Source organism: Camellia sinensis, chromosome 2 (assembly GCF_055761805.1).
Source record: "Camellia sinensis isolate YWXY chromosome 2, ASM5576180v1, whole genome shotgun sequence".
Classification (NCBI taxonomy): domain Eukaryota; kingdom Viridiplantae; phylum Streptophyta; class Magnoliopsida; order Ericales; family Theaceae; genus Camellia; species Camellia sinensis.
The window spans coordinates 170,921,761-170,930,508 of record NC_138962.1 but is presented as its reverse complement, the minus strand read 5'-3'; positions in this window follow the sequence as shown (position 1 = coordinate 170,930,508).

Genomic DNA, 8,748 nt, shown 5'->3' with positions numbered 1-8,748 from the left:
GTGGAGTTGGTTGTTGTATATGTCTTGTTGTCATCCTTTAATTCCATATATTTGAGTTTTAGGATGTATTGAGCGTGTTTCGAACAGGTCAGTTGAACTTTAGTCCTATTCCTTGTTGCCCAGATTTTTGGTGGTCCGCTCGAGCGGGTCCCTTTGCGTTCAAGCGGAGTTTACACACTTTCAGCTTTTTGTGTCTCTGCAAAACTACTGTAGGTGTGTTTTTCACGCTCGAGCGGATTTCTTTACGCTCGAGCGGGTTGCGCTCGAGCAGGCCTCTTGACGCTCGAGCGGGTGTTTAATGTCTGTAAAAATATTAAAAGAGGGTAATCTACGTTCGAGCGGATTTCCCTTTGTGCTCGAGCGGGTGCTTTTTGATTTTGTGTCTTGGCGCTGGAGCAGGTCTTTTTGCGCTCGAGCGGGTCCAGTTTTTGTGTTTGACGCTCGAGCGTCCTATTCTTCGCTCGAGCGGGATAGTTGTATATCAGATGGCAGCTGGGTGATTTTGAATCACTTTTCACATTTCTTTTCTCTCTCTTACTTTTCTAAACCCTCTTTTGAGAGCTCCTCTCTCTAGAATATACCTTCTCTCTAGGGATTGATCTAGCTTGAGTGATCTACTCCTTTAGTGTCTTTGCAAAGAGTGTAGAGCTTGGCTTGGGTTTCTTATCCATCTGAAAATCTTGGATTTTGGAGCATTTCGAGATTTCTTTATCACCTCCTTTGAGTTTCATCTTTTGAGGTAGGGATAACTACTCATTTTTATGAGCTTTGACCTAAATGTTGAGTTTTTGTATAAATAGTTTGATTTGGGAAGTTAGGGTTTGAGATGTGTTATATTGGAAAGAGGGGTTTTGTTCTTTTGATTCAAACATATGTATTTTGGGTCTGAAAATGAGGTTATTGATGTTGTTGATAATATTTGGATCTTTGGGTTAATGTTGAGAAAAAGGAGAAAAATGTCATGTTTGGGTATATTTGGGTCATTAGTATAATTAATGACATTTATTATGGAGATATGAAATTGGCTCATTATGAGGTAGAATGGTGGAATTGGACTTATTAATCGCTCACTTATGAAATTGTTGTCAAATTACCTGTTGATGCATTTATTATCTGTTTAAAAATAAATTACTTTGGGCTATCGGTGGAGGATAGTCTTGATTGTTGTAGACAATGCATAATGATTAGGCAAATTAAAACTAATCAATGGAATATGTCATTAAATATGATGGTTAGAATAATACATTAAATTTATGTATTGATTGATTATGTATATGATATGTATTTATATACATTGTGTTGTGTGGGAGGACATAGGAGATGTACTCCACAGTTTAGGAGGAGATAGGGGATGAACTCCTAAACCGGATATTATTTGGGAGGAGATATGGAATGTACTCCATTGATACAGCAAATATGTGTATCTATTGAAGTGTTGATACAGCGAATATGTGTATCTATTGTGAAGTATGGAAGTGTTTAAATGTATTATTGATATAACGAATATGTATATCTATTGTGAATTATGGAAGTATTGTTGATATGAGCTGTGGTCTCATGAGAATTGTTTGGTCAGGTTCTGAGTCATATCTATGAATTGAAAATCGATTAAGTAAAGAAAAGAGAAATGAAACATGGACATATTTGTCATGTAATTGAAAGGAATTATAAATTGATTTATGTGAGTTAAACATTTATCAAATGGTCATGTTTTAGTTATTGCTCATATTATGTTTAGCATATTTCTACTGGGAGTTGGCTCACCCTATATAGGACGTCATTTTCAGGTGCAGGTGCTATGCCACCTCCAAGGACGTAGCTTGGGAGGCTTGAGGCTGTTGGACTCTTTTTGTTATTTTTGTTGTATTACATGTACATCAAGCCAAGGGCTTATTTTGTGTAGAGTTAGTACTCCATTTTTGTAACCAAGTGTTGACTTGGAAAGTTGTAAGCCTTTAGGGCATTTACTTTTGTTGTCAACATGTAATACCTTTTGTAAGAATACTCTGATGATTGTAATATGAAATCTCTTTTCTTTATCGTGAATATATGATATTATGGTTTTATTTTGAGGGCGTTACATGAGATCCCATCAGCTATGTGCTAGAGTCGCAATGATTATTGATTGAAAGTGCATTAAAATAGATCAAAAACATTAATTAATTAATATAGAAGATCCCAAGCCCAATTTGATATCATTTCAGTCTCTCGTAGTTCATTTGAGTCATAAAGAATTAGTGATCCATGAAAAACTTAGAAGCCATGACAATAAGTTGATTAGGATAATTATTTCCTTATAGTTTGTTTTGCATCAGTTTTGTCTTTAAAAGTTTTATTTCATTTTGTCCTTAACATTGTAAGACTATGTTTTCGTCTTCTTCAAACAGTTTTTAAGCTATATTTCGTCTTTTTAACAGTGTTTTTAAAAAAATATATATATATAAAGTAAGAAGCTTTATTGATAATAGGAAAAGTATAAAGTACACAAACATCAATAAAGCAAGAAAGAGCAAAATCATCATACCTAAATTAGACGATCCCAACTAGATTGATACCAAGAAAAAAGTTCAATCATATACTAGTTCTAACCCAGGTTGGTGAGAAACCGACCATGCCAACAAGAAAGGAAGCACCAGCCGCCAAGTAACATGCCACTCTCAAATGCAGACCCTCATATGACTGAGATTGGATAATAAATCACCGGGTAATGGAAGTCCTTTAACAGTGTTTTAAGAATCAAAGTGACACAAAATGAATGTTTTAAAAATTATATATCAATTTTTATCATACTTCAAACATTCAATTATTCAAATTTAAATGAGAATAACTTTAGTGAGGGGTGTTTCTCAATTTGGTAGTCAAGGATATTTTGTGCTCAAATCTTATTATTATTATTTTATCATAATCTAATCTTTGTTATACAATTGTGTTTCGAGATTCTCCTATTTTAAAATTTTCACATTACTAATTGAAAGTGCATTAACATAAATAATAAAATAAATAAATAAATAATTTAATATAGAAGATCCCAGGCCCAATTTGATATCATTTCAGTCGCTCATGCCTCATTTGATTTATAAGGAATTAGTGGTCCATGAAAAACTTAGAAGCCATGACAATTAGTTGATTAGGATAATTATTTATATAAAAACTGTACAACAAAATCTCTCCTTATCTGTGATATACTGGGTTGAAAGGGAATAAAGGATAGTTTAATAAACAAAATGGAGGACCATCTTTCTCATAAATCCAATTTCATATAAGATATGCTTGCATAATCGTTTCATATTAAATACCAATAATATGACTATATTATACTATACTAATATTGTTAATTCAAAACAATTTCATTTCATTTCATGTCGTTGTACGTAATGAATTGCAAACAATATTTAATAGAATTATTTTACAAATATAGATCTATCACAAGAAAATATACACTAAATTATTCTTAGTGAAACGATTGGGGTTTGAGATATGCATATTATTTGTATGTAGTTATTAGGTAGGTTTAGAGGTGACACAAACAACCCGAATCTATCATTTTATCTAATTACACCCATTTAACACACATTGAAGAAGGTCCAAATTTATAAACGGGTCGAAACAAGTTTCTCTTTGTGAGCAAATTAAAATTGAGTTTATTTGGATTGGACATAATCCGTTTAAATGTGCCACTTCTTCCACCACTATTCCTTCACCATCACCAACACATCACCACCATTACCATCCCACTACAACAAATTAAAGCTTTACTGAGAAACTTTAAGAATAAAATCACCTTTTAAGATAAAATAATTTAGTTGTCAAAGTGTCATTATTGTGTTTTTAGTGACAAAATTGGACATTTAGGGGTCTTCTGAGAACATATTTTTTTTTTTTTTTTTAGTTTTTTTGGCTAAAATATGAAATATATTTGGAATGACTTTTTGATTTTATACAAAAGGATGTGCAAAAGATACAATGAAAGAAAAGAAATTTTTGTCTTTTGGGTATTTGTTGCTTTTTGGCCTTTTTAGCGACTTTTTGGCTTTTAGTGATAAATTACTATCCTCTCATCCATGGCTCATAGTAAAGGCATCAAAGCCACACATCTTTGTTTTCATCATTAGGAAGTGACATGGGTAAGCTCATAAAGGATACAACCCATCACTCAGGACCCAATACATAATTCAAATACTAAAGCCCAACATTGTTGGAGCTCAATATGGCATTAAGAACTAATGACATCTAGACACGTGGCAAGAGAAGGACAAGCCACATAGGCAGACAAAGATCCTGCAAAGTTATTGCACTGCACATCAGCCATTAATGGAGTTCCTTACAGCATTTATTGTGATAACCCCTCCTCGTCGAGACAGAACGGCTTTACCATGAATAAGGTAAGCTAGAGCATAGACTTTCGGCCAAAGTGACAGGTCGGAAGGGACAATGAAATGATTACAAGAGGATATAAGCAGACGTTGAAGACAAGAAGAAGGTTAAGCTTTTCTATCACTAATCTATTCCTATATTCCATATCTCTTTCTAACTTGCTCGTCGGAGGGTTCGCTGGGGGATTGCCCGTTCCCCGTTGGACTCTTGTGGAGGTCTCTCTGTGGGCTTGTACATCGGGCACCGGTTTGGGAAGCATGGATCAGTCCAACCCGTTCCATCTGGAACACGCTGTATCATCAGTTAGCGCTGTCCGTGGGAATCCTTTTGATCCGCACGCCAGTTATGCTTATTGTCGCCGGAGACCCTTTCCCAATAACCCCTTCCTGCCACCCACCAAGGTGGATGGTCACAACTAGATCTATGGCTTCTCACCACAATGTTGCCGACCACCAAGTCGACCCTCCCAATCCAAATAACCCGCTACAGTATTTCACCGAGCTCATCAACAGCATTAACCGCCTGGCCGAGCAAAACCAAGCCCTGATTAATGCTCTACTCCAAAGAAACCTTCATATGCCTCCTCCATCACCTCAGATATCCCACCCAACTAAGAACGAGCCTCGAGCCATACTATCCAGCAGCCCCATCCACCCAACTTGGAAGGCCTGCGACCCCCTCCCCTAGATATGAACCCGCCACACCGGGTCCCACCACCATCGGTCCAGGCACCCACACCCGAGGGAGAGGCCAATAGTGTCTAGCCCCCGTTGCATTCCGGTGGTGACAATGTTCCTCTCTGGGACGCAGAACTTCGAGCCATGAAACTGCAGCTCCAAGGAGTCATGCAGAATATACAGGATAAACCATCAACTACAACCAACTCACCATTTGTTGCCTCCATCAGGGACAAACCTTTACCTCCTAAGTTTAAAATGCCCTCGATTGACTCTTTCGACAGTGCAATGGACCCAGTCGATCACTTGAAGACCTACAGGACCCTCATGATCCTCCATGCGTTCCCTAATGAAATCATGTGTCAGGCTTTCCCTGTAACACTTAAGGGGTCGGCCTGACTGTGGTTTAGTCAGCTACCGACGGGCTCTGTCTCTACATTTCAGTACCTGAGTGACTCCTTCCTCAGCCACTTCATTGGTGCCCAGCGCCAAAGGCGTCCGGCAACTCAACTCCTAAACATCCGTCAAACGGAGAGAGAGTCGTTGCGCAGCTTCATCACCCGCTTTAACACCGAGGCCTTGTAGGTGGCAGAAAATGATGATAAGGTCATTCTCACGACTTTCATGGCCGGTCTACGATCATCTAATTTCCTTTTTTCCCTCTCTAAAAACCCCTCGACCTCCATAGCCACCCTACTTTCCAAAGCCCAAAAATACATGAACGCCGAAGATTCCCTAGTCGCCTGACAAGATCCTACAGCCAAAAACCTGACCCCCAGAGAGAAGGGAAAGGACTCAGAAACCAGAAACACCCAGTACACTCACCACACACCTTAGTATACCGACCGACCACCCCGAGCCGACCAGTCGGTATCAACCCGACCGCCCGACCGGTTCGAGCGATACACCCCCCTCAACTCCCCCATGGAACAAGTCTTGAACCAGATTCAACAAGATAATCTGCTAAAATGGCCCCAACCGTCACGGTCTCCTTCCAACCGGTGAGACCAGTCCAAATACTGTCGCTTTCATCAGGACCACGGCCATAACACGGAGGAGTGTGTTAATCTTAAAGACCAGGTCGAGGGCTTGATACGTCAGGGTCGTCTTAGACGGTTCACAAAAGCCCGCCCTTAGCAAAGGCAAAGGACTGAACCTATCAGAAACGATCACCGGCGCAATTTGCACAACCTAACCAAGGTCATGATCGCCCTCCACAGCAACCCCGAGAACAAGGTAACCTTGCCCCCCTGTTGGAGAGATCAGAGTTATTGTTGGCGGGCTTGCTTATGGAGGACCATCCTGCTCGGCTCAGTAGGCAGAACTCAGAAAAATAAGGCAGGGCTCAGACAAAGAAGTTGCCACATTGGACCGCCCTTTCAAACAGCCCAAGCAGTGGATGGAGACCATCACCTTTACGGAGGCCAACTGCACAGGCATCCGTTACCTCCATGACGACCCCCTCGTCATCTCTTCCCTCCTCTCCAATTACAAAGTCAGATGGGTTCTCGTTGACAACGGCAGTTCTTCAGACATCATCTTTCTAAATGCCTTTCGCCAGCTCAAGGTCGGAGAAGAAAGTTTGTCCCCTCTTCAAACCCCACTGGTAGGCTTTACTAGAGATCAGGTGACCTCCATAGGCTCCACCGATCTTCCCATCACAATCGGTGAATACCCGCGGTAGACCACAAAGTTCCTCACCTTCTTCATTGTTGACTGTCCCTCTACTTACAACATTATCCTCAGCCGCACCGCCCTGAATGCCTTCCGAGCTGTGACATCCACTTTCTATCTTGCCGTCAAATTCCCCACTGACCTTGGGGTCGGCACGTTGAGGGGAGAGCAGACCGTGGCCAAAGAATGTTACATCGCTTCACTTAAAGAGGTCAAGCTAAGGGAGGCTATGATCATTGAAGGACTTGACGTCAGTGACGAAGACGAGCTGGTCAGAGAGGAACCGGTGGAAGAGCTTGTCGAGGTCCCCATCGATCCCACCAACCCAACAAAAACAGCCAAGATCGGCAGCGAACTATCCCCACAAGCCAAGGTCGACCTTATAACCCTCCTGACTGAACACAATGATGTGTTTGCTTGTACCCACTCCGACATGCCGGGCATTGATCCCTCCTTCATCACTTATCATCTCAGCGTTGAGCCCCATTTCCGACCCTTTCGCCAAAAGCAGCGCATCTTTCACCCAGAACGCAATACCCTAATTGCTTCTGAAGTAGATAAGCTCTTTGAGGCACAGTTTATCAAAAACGTGGACTACCCCAGATGGCTGTCAAATGTGGTCCTAGTCCGTAAAAACAATAGTAAGTGGCGACTCTATGTCGACTACTCCAATCTCAACTGACCTTGCCCCAAAGAGAGCTATCCCCTTCCTCGCATAGATCTACTTGTCGATGCCACGGCCGGACATCAAATGCTTAGCTTCATGGATGCCTTCTCTGGATACAACCAAATTTTGATACACCCATCTGACCAGGAACACACCTCCTTCATCACCGACCGGGGAACCTACCATTATCGTGTCTTGCCATTCGGGTTGAAAAATGCCGGAGCCATTTACCAACGGCTGCTCAACACCGTCTTTCATCATCAGATAGGCAGGAACATGGAGGTATACGTTGATGACATGCTAGTCAAGAGCAAACTCGTCACTGATCATCTGGCCGACTTGCGAGAGACATTCGGCACCCTACGAATGTATCAAATGAAGCTCAATCCGGAGAAATGCGCCTTCGGCGTAGGATCTGGGAAGTTCTTGGGTTTCATGGTCAGTTAGCGGGGCATCGAAGCTAACTCCAAAAAGATCAAAGCCTTAACAGAAATGCAGTCACCCAGAACGGTTAAGGAGGTTCAGAGGTTTACTGGCAGAGTCGCCGCCTTCAATCGCTTCATTTCCCACACAACGGACAAGTGCCTCCCTTTCTTTAAAGTTCTTCAGCAGACTTTCGAGTGGACGACCGAATCTGAAGAGGCTTTCCAACAGTTGAAGCAGTGCATGGCCAACCCTCCCTTACTCCCAGGCGCTCACGGGTGAGCCCCTTTTTCTCTATTTAGCTGTCTCGAGCACCGCAGTCAGTGTGGCCCTCGTTAGGGAGGATGGTTTAGTACAACGCTCGGTTTATTACATTAGCCGGGCTCTCAGAGGCACCGAACAGAACTACCCGTTGCTAGAAAAAATGTCATTGGCCTTGGTCACCGCCTCAAGACGACTCTGTCCTTACTTCCAAGCCCACTCCATAGTGGTCTTCACTGATCAACCTTTGAAGAAGATAATGCAACAACTAGAGTTGTTCGGCAGACTTATGCAATGGTCGATCGAGCTCAGCCAATTTGACATCTCCTACCGACCTCGAACGGCGATCAAAGGGCAGGCTGTTACCGATTTCATCCTGGAATTCATTAATCCCACTCCAACCGCGGCCTTAGCGCCCCCGCAATCCCACACTGAGGCAGAAGACCCCCATTCTTGGACCCTCAACGTCGATGGATCATCCCGCAAAGAAGGCAGTGGGGCTAGTCTCACCCTCACCGTCCCCGAGGGTGGTTATTTCAAGCGTGCTCCCTGCTTCTTATTCGACGCAAGAAATAATGAGGCTGAATATAAGCATTGATAGCAGATCTCCGCCTAGCCAGAGACATTGGTGTCAGCCATATCCAGGTATTCAGCGATTCCTAGCTCATTGTC